The sequence below is a fragment of the Pseudophryne corroboree genome, chromosome 1, assembly GCF_028390025.1.
Source record: "Pseudophryne corroboree isolate aPseCor3 chromosome 1, aPseCor3.hap2, whole genome shotgun sequence".
Taxonomy (NCBI): Eukaryota; Metazoa; Chordata; class Amphibia; order Anura; family Myobatrachidae; genus Pseudophryne; species Pseudophryne corroboree.
This window is the reverse complement of record NC_086444.1, coordinates 1,190,693,370-1,190,709,538: the sequence shown is the minus strand read 5'-3', so window position 1 is coordinate 1,190,709,538 and position 16,169 is coordinate 1,190,693,370. Positions and strand designations below refer to the sequence as shown.

Genomic DNA, 16,169 nt, shown 5'->3' with positions numbered 1-16,169 from the left:
CAAGAGGCAGTTCATAAATTGCTTCAGTCAAGAGTAATCATTCCAGTTTCTCCTGCACAACGAGGACAGGGTTTTTACTAGAGATGAGCGGGTTCGGTTTCTTTGAATCCGAACCCGCACGAACTTCACTTTTTTTTCCACGGGTCCGAGCGACTCGGATCTTCCCGCCTTGCTCGGTTAACCCGAGCGCGCCCGAACGTCATCATGACGCTGTCGGATTCTCGCGAGACTCGGATTCTATATAAGGAGCCGCGCGTCGCCGCCATTTTCACTCGTGCATTGAGATTGATAGGGAGAGGACGTGTCTGGCGTCCTCTCCATTAGAATAGAGATAGATAGATTAGATAGAGAGAGATTGTGCAGAGTCGCAGACAGAGTTAGTTTACCACAGTCAGTGACCAGTGCAGTTGCTAGTTAACTTTTATTTAATATAATATATCCGTTCACTTCTCTCTGCTATATCCGTTCTCTGCCTGAAAAAAAAAACGATACACAGCACAGTCAGTCACACAGTGTGACTCAGTCTGTGTGCACTCAGCTCAGCCCAGTGTGCTGCACAGTCATCAATGTATAAATTAAAAGCTTATAATTAATTGTGGGGGAGACTGGGGAGCACTGCAGGTTGTTAGCAGGAGCCAGGAGTACAATTATATTAATTAACAGTGCACACTTTTGCTGCAGGAGTGGTGACCAGTGCCTGACCACCAGTATAGTATTGTTGTATACTACTAATATCTCTTTAAATATCAACCAGTCTATATTAGCAGCAGACACAGTACAGTGCGGTAGTTCACGGCTGTGGCTACCTCTGTGTCGGCACACGGCAGGCAGTCCGTCCGACCAGAATTGTATTATTTATTATTATATACCTACCACCTAACCGTGGTTTTTTTTTCATTCTTTATACCGTCATAGTGTCATCCTAATTGTTACGAGTATACTACTATCTCTTTATCAACCAGTGTACAGTGCGGTAGTTCACGGCTGTGGCTACCTCTGTGTCGGCACACGGCAGGCAGTCCGTCCGACCAGAATTGTATTATTTATTATTATATACCTACCACCTAACCGTGGTTTTTTTTTCATTCTTTATACCGTCATAGTGTCATCCTAATTGTTACGAGTATACTACTATCTCTTTATCAACCAGTGTACAGTGCGGTAGTTCACGGCTGTGGCTACCTCTGTGTCGGCACACGGCAGGCAGTCCGTCCGACCAGAATTGTATTATTTATTATTATATACCTACCACCTAACCGTGGTTTTTTTTTCATTCTTTATACCGTCATAGTGTCATCCTAATTGTTACGAGTATACTACTATCTCTTTATCAACCAGTGTACAGTGCGGTAGTTCACGGCTGTGGCTACCTCTGTGTCGGCACACGGCAGGCAGTCCGTCCGACCAGAATTGTATTATTTATTATTATATACCTACCACCTAACCGTGGTTTTTTTTTCATTCTTTATACCGTCATAGTGTCATCCTAATTGTTACGAGTATACTACTATCTCTTTATCAACCAGTGTACAGTGCGGTAGTTCACGGCTGTGGCTACCTCTGTGTCGGCACACGGCAGGCAGTCCGTCCGACCAGAATTGTATTATTTATTATTATATACCTACCACCTAACCGTGGTTTTTTTTTCATTCTTTATACCGTCATAGTGTCATCCTAATTGTTACGAGTATACTACTATCTCTTTATCAACCAGTGTACAGTGCGGTAGTTCACGGCTGTGGCTACCTCTGTGTCGGCACACGGCAGGCAGTCCGTCCGACCAGAATTGTATTATTTATTATTATATACCTACCACCTAACCGTGGTTTTTTTTTCATTCTTTATACCGTCATAGTGTCATCCTAATTGTTACGAGTATACTACTATCTCTTTATCAACCAGTGTACAGTGCGGTAGTTCACGGCTGTGGCTACCTCTGTGTCGGCAGTCGGCAGGCAGTCCGTCCATCCATAATTGTATTATTATTATAATATATACCACCTAACCGTGGTTTTTTTTTCATTCTTTATACCGTCATAGTGTCATACTAGTTGTTACGAGTATACTACTATCTCTTTATCAACCAGTGTACAGTGCGGTAGTTCACGGCTGTGGCTACCTCTGTGTCGGCAGTCGGCAGGCAGTCCGTCCATCCATAATTGTATTATTATTATAATATATACCACCTAACTGTGGTTTTTTTTGCATTCTTTATACCGTCGTCATAGTGTCATACTAGTTGTTACGAGTATACTACTATCTCTTTATCAACCAGTGTACAGTGCGGTAGTTCACGGCTGTGGCTACCTCTGTGTCGGCAGTCGGCAGGTAGTCCGTCCATCCATAATTGTATTATTATTATAATATATACCACCTAACCGTGGTTTTTTTTTCATTCTTTATACCGTCGTCATAGTGTCATACTAGTTGTTACGAGTATACTACTATCTCTTTATCAACCAGTGTACAGTGCGGTAGTTCACGGCTGTGGCTACCTCTGTGTCGGCAGTCGGCAGGCAGTCCGTCCATCCATAATTGTATTATTATTATAATATATACCACCTAACCGTGGTTTTTTTATACCACCTAACCGTGGCAGTCCGTCCATAATTGTATACTAGTATCCAATCCATCCATCTCCATTGTTTACCTGAGGTGCCTTTTAGTTCTGCCTATAAAATATGGAGAACAAAAAAGTTGAGGTTCCAAAATTAGGGAAAGATCAAGATCCACTTCCACCTCGTGCTGAAGCTGCTGCCACTAGTCATGGCCGAGACGATGAAATGCCAGCAACGTCGTCTGCCAAGGCCGATGCCCAATGTCATAGTACAGAGCATGTCAAATCCAAAACACCAAATATCAGAAAAAAAAGGACTCCAAAACCTAAAATAAAATTGTCGGAGGAGAAGCGTAAACTTGCCAATATGCCATTTACCACACGGAGTGGCAAGGAACGGCTGAGGCCCTGGCCTATGTTCATGGCTAGTGGTTCAGCTTCACATGAGGATGGAAGCACTCAGCCTCTCGCTAGAAAACTGAAAAGACTCAAGCTGGCAAAAGCACCGCAAAGAACTGTGCGTTCTTTGAAATCCCAAATCCACAAGGAGAGTCCAATTGTGTCGTTTGCGATGCCTGACCTTCCCAACACTGGACGTGAAGAGCATGCGCCTTCCACTATTTGCATGCCCCCTGCAAGTGCTGGAAGGAGCACCCGCAGTCCAGTTCCTGATAGTCAGATTGAAGATGTCAGTGTTGAAGTACACCAGGATGAGGAGGATATGGGTGTTGCTGGCGCTGGGGAGGAAATTGACCAGGAGGATTCTGATGGTGAGGTGGTTTGTTTAAGTCAGGCACCCGGGGAGACACCTGTTGTCCGTGGGAGGAATATGGCCGTTGACATGCCAGGTGAAAATACCAAAAAAATCAGCTCTTCGGTGTGGAGGTATTTCACCAGAAATGCGGACAACAGGTGTCAAGCCGTGTGTTCCCTTTGTCAAGCTGTAATAAGTAGGGGTAAGGACGTTAACCACCTCGGAACATCCTCCCTTATACGTCACCTGCAGCGCATTCATAATAAGTCAGTGACAAGTTCAAAAACTTTGGGTGACAGCGGAAGCAGTCCACTGACCAGTAAATCCCTTCCTCTTGTAACCAAGCTCACGCAAACCACCCCACCAACTCCCTCAGTGTCAATTTCCTCCTTCCCCAGGAATGCCAATAGTCCTGCAGGCCATGTCACTGGCAAGTCTGACGAGTCCTCTCCTGCCTGGGATTCCTCCGATGCATCCTTGCGTGTAACGCCTACTGCTGCTGGCGCTGCTGTTGTTGCCGCTGGGAGTCGATGGTCATCCCAGAGGGGAAGTCGTAAGCCCACTTGTACTACTTCCAGTAAGCAATTGACTGTTCAACAGTCCTTTGCGAGGAAGATGAAATATCACAGCAGTCATCCTACTGCAAAGCGGATAACTGAGTCCTTGACAACTATGTTGGTGTTAGACGTGCGTCCGGTATCCGCCGTTAGTTCACAGGGAACTAGACAATTTATTGAGGCAGTGTGCCCCCGTTACCAAATACCATCTAGGTTCCACTTCTCTAGGCAGGCGATACCGAGAATGTACACGGACGTCAGAAAAAGACTCACCAGTGTCCTAAAAAATGCAGTTGTACCCAATGTCCACTTAACCACGGACATGTGGACAAGTGGAGCAGGGCAGGGTCAGGACTATATGACTGTGACAGCCCACTGGGTAGATGTATGGACTCCCGCCGCAAGAACAGCAGCGGCGGCACCAGTAGCAGCATCTCGCAAACGCCAACTCTTTCCTAGGCAGGCTACGCTTTGTATCACCGCTTTCCAGAATACGCACACAGCTGAAAACCTCTTACGGCAACTGAGGAAGATCATCGCGGAATGGCTTACCCCAATTGGACTCTCCTGTGGATTTGTGGCATCGGACAACGCCAGCAATATTGTGTGTGCATTAAATATGGGCAAATTCCAGCACGTCCCATGTTTTGCACATACCTTGAATTTGGTGGTGCAGAATTTTTTAAAAAACGACAGGGGCGTGCAAGAGATGCTGTCGGTGGCCAGAAAAATTGCGGGACACTTTCGGCGTACAGGCACCACGTACAGAAGACTGGAGCACCACCAAAAACTACTGAACCTGCCCTGCCATCATCTGAAGCAAGAAGTGGTAACGAGGTGGAATTCAACCCTCTATATGCTTCAGAGGTTGGAGGAGCAGCAAAAGGCCATTCAAGCCTATACAATTGAGCACGATATAGGAGATGGAATGCACCTGTCTCAAGTGCAGTGGAGAATGATTTCAACGTTGTGCAAGGTTCTGATGCCCTTTGAACTTGCCACACGTGAAGTCAGTTCAGACACTGCCAGCCTGAGTCAGGTCATTCCCCTCATCAGGCTTTTGCAGAAGAAGCTGGAGGCATTGAAGAAGGAGCTAACACGGAGCGATTCCGCTAGGCATGTGGGACTTGTGGATGCAGCCCTTAATTCGCTTAACAAGGATTCACGGGTGGTCAATCTGTTGAAATCAGAGCACTACATTTTGGCCACCGTGCTCGATCCTAGATTTAAAGCCTACCTTGGATCTCTCTTTCCGGCAGACACAGGTCTGCTGGGGTTGAAAGACCTGCTGGTGACAAAATTGTCAAGTCAAGCGGAACGCGACCTGTCAACATCTCCTCCTTCACATTCTCCCGCAACTGGGGGTGCGAGGAAAAGGCTCAGAATTCCGAGCCCACCCGCTGGCGGTGATGCAGGGCAGTCTGGAGCGACTGCTGATGCTGACATCTGGTCCGGACTGAAGGACCTGACAACGATTACGGACATGTCGTCTACTGTCACTGCATATGATTCTCTCAACATTGATAGAATGGTGGAGGATTATATGAGTGACCGCATCCAAGTAGGCACGTCACACAGTCCGTACTTATACTGGCAGGAAAAAGAGGCAATTTGGAGGCCCTTGCACAAACTGGCTTTATTCTACCTAAGTTGCCCTCCCACAAGTGTGTACTCCGAAAGAGTGTTTAGTGCCGCCGCTCACCTTGTCAGCAATCGGCGTACGAGGTTACATCCAGAAAATGTGGAGAAGATGATGTTCATTAAAATGAATTATAATCAATTCCTCCGCGGAGACATTGACCAGCAGCAATTGCCTCCACAAAGTACACAGGGAGCTGAGATGGTGGATTCCAGTGGGGACGAATTGATAATCTGTGAGGAGGGGGATGTACACGGTGATATATCGGAGGGTGAAGATGAGGTGGACATCTTGCCTCTGTAGAGCCAGTTTGTGCAAGGAGAGATTAATTGCTTCTTTTTTGGGGGGGGTCCAAACCAACCCGTCATATCAGTCACAGTCGTGTGGCAGACCCTGTCACTGAAATGATGGGTTGGTTAAAGTGTGCATGTCCTGTTTTGTTTATACAACATAAGGGTGGGTGGGAGGGCCCAAGGATAATTCCATCTTGCACCTCTTTTTTCTTTTCTTTTTCTTTGCATCATGTGCTGATTGGGGAGGGTTTTTTGGAAGGGACATCCTGCGTGACACTGCAGTGCCACTCCTAGATGGGCCCGGTGTTTGTGTCGGCCACTAGGGTCGCTAATCTTACTCACACAGCTACCTCATTGCGCCTCTTTTTTTCTTTGCGTCATGTGCTGTTTGGGGAGGGTTTTTTGGAAGGGACATCCTGCGTGACACTGCAGTGCCACTCCTAGATGTGCCCGGTGTTTGTGTCGGCCACTAGGGTCGCTAATCTTACTCACACAGCTACCTCATTGCGCCTCTTTTTTTCTTTGCGTCATGTGCTGTTTGGGGAGGGTTTTTTGGAAGGGACATCCTGCGTGACACTGCAGTGCCACTCCTAGATGTGCCCGGTGTTTGTGTCGGCCACTAGGGTCGCTAATCTTACTCACACAGTCAGCTACCTCATTGCGCCTCTTTTTTTCTTTGCGTCATGTGCTGTTTGGGGAGGGTTTTTTGGAAGGGCCATCCTGCGTGACACTGCAGTGACACTCCTAGATGGGCCCGGTGTTTGTGTCGGCCACTAGGGTCGCTTATCTTACTCACACAGCGACCTCGGTGCAAATTTTAGGACTAAAAATAATATTGTGAGGTGTGATGTGTTCAGAATAGGCTGAAAATGAGTGTAAATTATGTTTTTTGAGGTTAATAATACTTTGGGATCAAAATTACCCCCAAATTCTATGATTTAAGCTGTTTTTTAGGGTTTTTTGAAAAAAACACCCGAATCCAAAACACACCCGAATCCGACAAAAAAAATTCGGTGAGGTTTTGCCAAAACGCGGTCGAACCCAAAACACGGCCGCGGAACCGAACCCAAAACCAAAACACAAAACCCGAAAAATTTCCGGCGCTCATCTCTAGTTTTTACTCCAACCTGTTTCTAGTTCGGAAGCCAAATGGGTCATTCTGGCCCATTCTTAATCTCAAAGTGCTGAACAAATACATTTGGGTACCTCGGATTCATATGGAGACTTTACGTTCCATCATAATGGCCATGGATATCCAGGATGCTTACCTACATGTTCCTATAGCTCAGTCCCATCAGTGCTATCTCAGGTTCGCTATCCTCCAACAGCATTTTCAGTTCCAGGCCCTACCTTTTGGGTTAGCCACAGCCCCCCAGAGTATTTACCAAAATGATGGTGGTAATGGCAGCTTATCTCCGCCGGCAGGAGATAAGAATTTTTCCATACCCCAACGATCTTTTAATCCTGGCACAGTCACAGGAATTGCTCCTATGTCATCTGCAAAAGACAACAACGTGTCTGCAGAAGCACGGGTGGCTCGTAAATTGGGCAAAATCGTCTCTGGTTACGTCACAGCGGATGACTCACTTGATTCATGCAGCAATGAGTGTGATGGGATTGATGGTGTCAACATTCGACATGGTGGAGTATGCACAGTTCCACTCAAGGCCTCTGCAGCATCTGATCCTTGCCAAATGGAATGGGTTTCATCAGATTATAAAAACACATACTATGGTCCTTACGATGGAAGTAAGAAGGTAATTTGCCTGGTGGCTACAGACATCCCATCTGGACAAGGGTAGATCCTTTTGGATATCAGATTGGGAAATTCTGACAACGGATGCCAGTCTCCAGGGCTGGGGAGCAGTGTCAGGAAGGTTTTGTTTCCAAGGGCAATGGACAAAGGAAGAAGGTAGTCTGCCAATAAATATATTGGAACTTCGGGCAATATACAGACCACTGATTCAGGCAAAGGACATCCTTCGGGGATAACCAGTTCAGATCTGCTCGGACAATGCGACGGCAGTAGCGTACCTCAACCATCAAGGAGGAACTCGCAGCCAAAAAGCTATGAAGGAGGTAAGTCACACACTAAGGTGAGCAAAACTTCATCATCCAGCCTTGTCCGTAGTGTTCGTTCCGGGAGTCCAAAACTGGGAAGCGGATTTTCTCAGTTGACATACTATTCAGGCAAGTGAATGGGCTCTACATCCGGAGGTCTTCCAGACCCTAGTCGACAGGTGGGGGTTGCCAGAGTTAGGTCTCATGGCGTCCCATCAGAACAACAAAGTTCTCGCATACGGGTCAAGAACAAAGGATCCCAGAGCAATCTTTGTGGATGTCCTGTCAGTGATATGGGATTTTTATCTGGCCTATGTCTTTCCTCCAATCACCTCATTACCCAGGGTGGTGAGAAAGATAAAGCAAGGAAAGTGTGCCGTGATACTAATAGCTCTGGCTTGGCCCAGAAGACATTGGTACACAGATCTAGAGAGAATGTCGATGGATGCTCCATTCCTGCTCCCTCAAGGTCCAGATCTACTGACGCAGGGTCCTTGTTATCACAGACATCTGGATTGACTGTCTTTGACGGCGTGGCTCTTGAGACCTCTATCCTGAAGTCAAGAGGATTCTCACAACAGGTAATTCAAACAATGCTCAGAGCAAAGAAACCTTCCTCAGCTCGAATTTATCACTGAATATGGCAAACCTATATCACTGGTGCAGTAAGCAGAAAATGGACCCTAGGTCTTTCAGAATTTCCAGGGTTTTAGCATTTCTTCAGGCAGAAATGGATAAAGGTTTGAAGGTGGATTCCTTGAGAGTGCAAGTGTCAGCATTGACTGCATGGTTCCAAAAGAAAATTGCCAACTTTCAGGATGTGCGTATTTTCTTCCAGGGAATACTGCACATTCATACAACAAAAGGGAGAGAAGAAGACTCTTTTGTGGGTGCACTCTTGTATGTTTAAGAGGTCTCAGAAGAGACAATAAGTAAAGATTATAAATGAATTTTTAAATATAACTTTTATTAACAATAATTGATAAAATAGTAGAGTTTACTGTCAAAAATTGGAGGTAGGGGTGGGGGGAAGGGTGGGGGGGAGTTGGGGAAAAGAAAGGGGGAACACAGAACGAATTAATTACAGTGTAAATACTGAATATTGTTCTGGAATGCCTGGGTGCGATAATAACAGCTGGAGACCCTGAAAATTGAAGCGTTTTTATTCTCTCATGAGCGATGATGAGGAGACAGATGGGATGATTAAAGATGGAATGAGCAAGATGAATCTGCTGTCAGTGTTAGACGCTGAGCAAAACCGTCCAGGAATTTCTACTAAACTGAGTATTCCTCGAGAGTCTCCCACTCGAGTACTGACCCAGCCCTACACTGCTTAGCTTCCAAGATCGGAAGGATTCGGGCGTTACCAGTGTGGTATGATAGTAGAAAAAATATTAGATATCGAGGGCTCGAGAATCACTGATGAGAGTTCACGAAAATGGAGAAATAAGAGAAAAGAAAAGACAAGAGAATGGGTGGAGGAGGAAAATAGGGGATCTGCTGCCACCGTTAGACCGGGATAATTACCCCTGAATCAGTGGTGAGAGTCCTGAAGATAGTATAAAGTGAGGAAAAGGAAACGATACTGATAGGTAAAAAAAAATTTTTTGAGATTGGTTGATAGACAATGGGCTGCTTGATTGCAGGATGCTGATAGTACCTATGATAAAGGTACTAGGTGTGATAAAAAGCAATTTGTACACAATTAGCAGTCAAATAAATTGTTTAGACCCATACATCACCATCAATTTGCTACTATCAGATTATTACAATTATACCAAAATGGTATCAGGTGGAAAAAGAAGGAGAAAATGAACAACAATTTCTTATTTGTGTTCCGCTGTATGCAGAGCTGCAGAAATACTATATAATATGATTGCAAGATGCTGATAGTACCTATGATAAAGGTACTTGGTGTGATAAAGAGCAATTGTACACAATTAGCAGATAATTAAATTGATTGGAACCATGCATCACCATCAATTTGATGCTGACAGATTATTGCACATTGTACCAAAATGGTATCAGGTGAAAAGAGAAAGAGATAATGAACAACAGTTGATTATACAGAGCTGCAGCAATGCTATATAATACGCAGTATAGAGGATAGTGATAAATTGCTCAGCCAAATGATTAGATCAATATTAATGACTGAAAATAAAGGTTTAAACAGTATCCTATGTGGTATTAAGCCGCTAAATGCCGACTATCTGTAAAACGGGTACTTGCAAAAAACAGCTTGATGAATGCTATTATCAAATATAAATATGCAAAAAGATGCTGATATTGAGCAGATATTACCCGGAATTGTATGGAACGATCAGTCACTAATATGAGCAGGATACTTTCTGAGTGCGGAATGTCCGTGTCAAAGTCCAGGCAAATTGAAGATGCAGGATACACTGGTTCCCAGGAGCTGAGCAGTTCGTTTATAGCCGCACTGCCGATCAAAGTACCTGATGTATTGTGGAGACGTGGTCAGGTTGGCTGAGGAGAAGAGAGACACAATGTTCCTGGTCCCATCGCGGCAGTATCTAGCGGCGGCGGGTTGATGCAGCGGCTGCTGGGGAAAGAGCGGCTCGTGGTTCAGGATGTCTGGAATCAGCTGTCACACCCAGGCAGTGGGGGTAGGGAACGGAAAACTAGTTTCACCCGTTCACCGGGCTTGATCACTTCCTGTTCCCAGAGGGGATAGTGCAGGCTTTATCTTGCAAGGGAGCTGGTCGTTGTCCAATCAAAAGGGAGGCGTGTCCTGTGTTTGTAAATTGCTGCACAGGTGGAACGGTTGTTCTGTTTAGTATTGGTTCCCTATTATGCTTGCAATTAGTGGCCCATTGCACAAAAGGAAAAAACAGAGAATATGTGTGAGAAATATACAAGGTTATTAGATAAAAAATGAGCATCTTGCTTATTATATAAGTGGACATAGTGAAAAAATGGAAATAAAAATAAAAATAAATAAAAATAAAATGGGGAAAATTAGCAAAAAATCTGGGAAGGAGATGAGAAACTCCTGTTGGACTTCATTAACATCCTCAATGTAAACGATTTGAACATTTTTCTCACTCACTCAATCAGCAGAGACAAGATATCTTTTTTGGACTTGAATATCTACAAGACAACAAGTGGGACTTTGGCTACAGAACTCTTTCGTAAGGATACAGCCACAAACAGTATATTGCACCAAACAAGCTCACATTTCCCACCTACTATTGAAAACATCCCAAAAGGGGAATTTCTTCGTCTTAGACGCAACTGCACAGAGGAGAAGGTGTTCAAACAGAAAAGCAGAGAACTTATGACCAGGTTACAAGCTCGGGGATACAGTAAACGCTCTCTGAAGAGAGCTCAACAATCTATTTCAAAAACCAACAGGGAATCCCTGATCTTCCAGGACAAACTCCAAGAACAAAAGGCTGACACCAAGATTCGATTTGTAGGGACCTTCTGTCCCGAATGGCGTCTACTAAAAAAGGCCATTCAGAAACATCTACCTGTCCTACATCTGGATCCAGAGTTATCACCTTTATTGGATCCCACTTTACAAATCAGTTGGAGGAGATCTAAGAACATCAAAGACACGTTGGTTCAGAGCCATTTTTCACGTGAAATGACCAAATCCAAACTCCCTAAGGGATCCTTTCCATGTGGGCAATGTAAGGCTTGCCCACAGATACAGATAACTGACTGTGTCAAGGACAGACATGGCAAGGATATTTCCATACAACACTTCTTCAACTGCGACACACAAGGAGTAGTCTATTGTCTAACCTGTCCTTGCAATCAACGATATGTAGGCATGACGACTAGAAAATTCAAAACTAGGATTTTAGAACATATGGGCTCCATTCGCAACTCATCGTCAGATCTTCAAAAAGGCAAAAAACTAACATCAGTAGCCAGACACTACCATGCTGCACATCATGACTCACCAAGTGATATGCGCGCCTTTGGCCTAGATAGGGTCCATCTAGGCATACGCGGTGGTGACTTAAGCAAAGAACTTATTAAGAAGGAAAGTGAATGGACTTTCAGGTTAGGTTGTCTCAAACCATTGGGTCTGAATGAATACATCAATTACAGTGCATTTCTGTAACCTACTTTCTATATAGCACCCATCAAGTGTCCTCGCTTCCTTCCCTTACACCCCTCAGTACACTCACATCCAGTACACCCCTATTCATAACACATCACATTCACCCTTCTTTCATCAGCACTTTCACGCCCACCTCCACCACATACTCGGCACCATCACATCCGCAGTCCATTCACATGCACCTCACATCCATCCCATTACAGTGACCCAGCAAATTCCGACATATTTCACAACCTACTAACACGTTTCCACACAGCACTCCCATTGTCAACCCACTCCTATCCCTTACATCTCTACCCCCCTTCCTCATCTCACCATATCATTATACTTCTCGCCCACACAGGATCATCACCTTCGACACCACACACACATTCCCACCACACTGCAAACCACAACACCCCAACCATATCCCAACACCCCAACACCCCACAATCTTAAACCCCCTCCCCCCTTCCCCCTCTCTCCCCCGCCTTCCCCCCCCCCCACTCCATCCCCCCCATTCCTTTCCACCTCACTCCCCATCCTTTCCATACCATCCTTTCTCACAATCATTCCCACCACTTCCATCGACGTCACTTGCATTATTAATCCAAATTAACATATTTATGAATATCCTCATGCAATGTTTACAACGTGTTTGTTTATAACTCCAGACAAGATATGCTGTCCTAACATATTTTTCCAGCAATTATCATTTATTATACTTAAATTTAATCTATTCTTATCATCTAAATATTTCATAAACAATTTGTGAAAGCTTCAATTTTATTATTTTCATTCATTTATTCTTTTTTGCTAATTTTCCCCATTTTATTTTTATTTATTTTTATTTTTATTTCCATTTTTTCACTATGTCCACTTATATAATAAGCAAGATGCTCATTTTTTATCTAATAACCTTGTATATTTCTCACACATATTCTCTGTTTTTTCCTTTTGTGCAATGGGCCACTAATTGCAAGCATAATAGGGAACCAATACTAAACAGAACAACCGTTCCACCTGTGCAGCAATTTACAAACACAGGACACGCCTCCCTTTTGATTGGACAACGACCAGCTCCCTTGCAAGATAAAGCCTGCACTATCCCCTCTGGGAACAGGAAGTGATCAAGCCCGGTGAACGGGTGAAACTAGTTTTCCGTTCCCTACCCCCACTGCCTGGGTGTGACAGCTGATTCCGGACATCCTGAACCACGAGCCGCTCTTTCCCCAGCAGCCGCTGCATCAACCCGCCGCCGCTAGATACTGCCGCGATGGGACCAGGAACATTGTGTCTCTCTTCTCCTCAGCCAACCTGACCACGTCTCCACAATACATCAGGTACTTTGATCGGCAGTGCGGCTATAAACGAACTGCTCAGCTCCTGGGAACCAGTGTATCCTGCATCTTCAATTTGCCTGGACTTTGACACGGACATTCCGCACTCAGAAAGTATCCTGCTCATATTAGTGACTGATCGTTCCATACAATTCCGGGTAATATCTGCTCAATATCAGCATCTTTTTGCATATTTATATTTGATAATAGCATTCATCAAGCTGTTTTTTGCAAGTACCCGTTTTACAGATAGTCGGCATTTAGCGGCTTAATACCACATAGGATACTGTTTAAACCTTTATTTTCAGTCATTAATATTGATCTAATCATTTGGCTGAGCAATTTATCACTATCCTCTATACTGCGTATTATATAGCATTGCTGCAGCTCTGTATAATCAACTGTTGTTCATTATCTCTTTCTCTTTTCACCTGATACCATTTTGGTACAATGTGCAATAATCTGTCAGCATCAAATTGATGGTGATGCATGGTTCCAATCAATTTAATTATCTGCTAATTGTGTACAATTGCTCTTTATCACACCAAGTACCTTTATCATAGGTACTATCAGCATCTTGCAATCATATTATATAGTATTTCTGCAGCTCTGCATACAGCGGAACACAAATAAGAAATTGTTGTTCATTTTCTCCTTCTTTTTCCACCTGATACCATTTTGGTATAATTGTAATAATCTGATAGTAGCAAATTGATGGTGATGTATGGGTCTAAACAATTTATTTGACTGCTAATTGTGTACAAATTGCTTTTTATCACACCTAGTACCTTTATCATAGGTACTATCAGCATCCTGCAATCAAGCAGCCCATTGTCTATCAACCAATCTCAAAAATTTTTTTTTTACCTATCAGTATCGTTTCCTTTTCCTCACTTTATACTATATCTTCAGGACTCTCACCACTGATTCAGGGGTAATTATCCCGGTCTAACGGTGGCAGCAGATCCCCTATTTTCCTCCTCCACCCATTCTCTTGTCTTTTCTTTTCTCTTATTTCTCCATTTTCGTGAACTCTCATCAGTGATTCTCGAGCCCTCGATATCTAATATTTTTTCTACTATCATACCACACTGGTAACGCCCGAATCCTTCCGATCTTGGAAGCTAAGCAGTGTAGGGCTGGGTCAGTACTCGAGTGGGAGACTCTCGAGGAATACTCAGTTTAGTAGAAATTCCTGGACGGTTTTGCTCAGCGTCTAACACTGACAGCAGATTCATCTTGCTCATTCCATCTTTAATCATCCCATCTGTCTCCTCATCATCGCTCATGAGAGAATAAAAACGCTTCAATTTTCAGGGTCTCCAGCTGTTATTATCGCACCCAGGCATTCCAGAACAATATTCAGTATTTACACTGTAATTAATTCGTTCTGTGTTCCCCCTTTCTTTTCCCCAACTCCCCCCCACCCTTCCCCCCACCCCTACCTCCAATTTTTGACAGTAAACTCTACTATTTTATCAATTATTGTTAATAAAAGTTATATTTAAAAATTCATTTATAATCTTTACTTATTGTCTCTTCTGAGACCTCTTAAACATACAAGAGTGCACCCACAAAAGAGTCTTCTTCTCTCCCTTTTGTTGTATGTCTTACCACTGACTCAGGGTGCACCACCAAACTCAAGATAACATTAGAAAACTCAGATTTTCTCGTTGTATTATGTATTTTGGTTCTAACAATATCTATTAGATACCTTACCATTCTCCAGTGCGGTATACCCCCAATACATTCAATACTGCACATTCAACCTCCTTTTGTTCCTCCTACAGTGCCTTGGGACTTAAGTTTAGTCCTAAAGTCCCTTCAAGTTGCGCCATTTGAACCACTTAATAAAGTGTATCTTAAATGGCTGACAGCTAAAGTTATCTTTCTACTGGCCATGGCGTCAGCTAGAAGAGTGTCAGATTTAGGGGCATTGTCATGTCGTTGCCCATTTCTGATTTTTTTTTTTATCCAGATAAAGCAGTTCTCAGAACTAGATCTGGGTATCTTCCTAAGGTTGTGTCTAAATTCCACCTTAACAAAGAAATTGTAGTCCCGGCTTTCCGGGAACCGGGCCTTTCTGCGGGAGATGCATCGCTGGACGTGGTCCGTGCCTTAAGGATCAACGTGCATCACACCAGTGCCATCAGAAAGACAGATTCTCTCTTCATTCTCTATGGATTTCAAAAGAGAGGATGGCCTGCTGATAAGCAGATACTGGCAAGGTGGCTTCGGATGACGATTTCAGAAGCATATTCTCAAGCTGATCTCCCTGTTCCGGCTAATGGCTAACTCTACTCATAAGTAGTGATGTGCACCGGAAATTTTTCGGGTTTTGTGTTTTGGTTTTGGATTCGGTTCCGCGGCCGTGTTTTGGATTTGGACGCATTTTGGCAAAACTTCCCTGAAAATTTTTTGTCGGATTCGGGTGTGTTTTGGATTCAGGTGTTTCTTTACAAAAAAACCCTCAAAAACAGCTTAAATCATAGAATGTGGGGGTCATTTTGATCCCATAGTATTATTAACCTCAATAACCATAATTTTCACTCATTTCCAGTCTATTCTGAACACCTCACACCTCACAATATTATTTTTAGTCCTAAAATTTGCACCGAGGTCGCTGGATGGCTAAGCTAAGCGACCCAAGTGGCCGAAACAAACACCTGGCCCATCTAGGAGTGGCACTGCAGTGTCAGACAGGATGGCAGATTTAAAAAATAGTCCCCAAACAGCACATGATGCAAAGAAAAAAAAGAGGTGAAATGAGGTAGCTGTGTGACTAAGCTAAGCGACCCAAGTGGCCGACACAAACACCTGGCCCATCTAGGAGTGGCACTGCAGTGTCAGACAGGATGGCAGATTTAAAAAATAGTCCCCAAACAGCACATGA

At 44.0% G+C, this 16,169-nt stretch overlaps 2 pseudogenes; one reads left to right on the top strand and one right to left on the bottom strand.

Moving 5' to 3' along the window:
• Positions 1–9,130: 9,130 nt before the first annotated feature.
• LOC134944917 (5S ribosomal RNA) lies at positions 9,131–9,249 on the bottom strand (annotated as a pseudogene).
• Positions 9,250–14,349: 5,100 nt separating this feature from the next.
• On the top strand, positions 14,350–14,468 carry LOC134944913 (5S ribosomal RNA; annotated as a pseudogene).
• Positions 14,469–16,169: the final 1,701 nt, after the last annotated feature.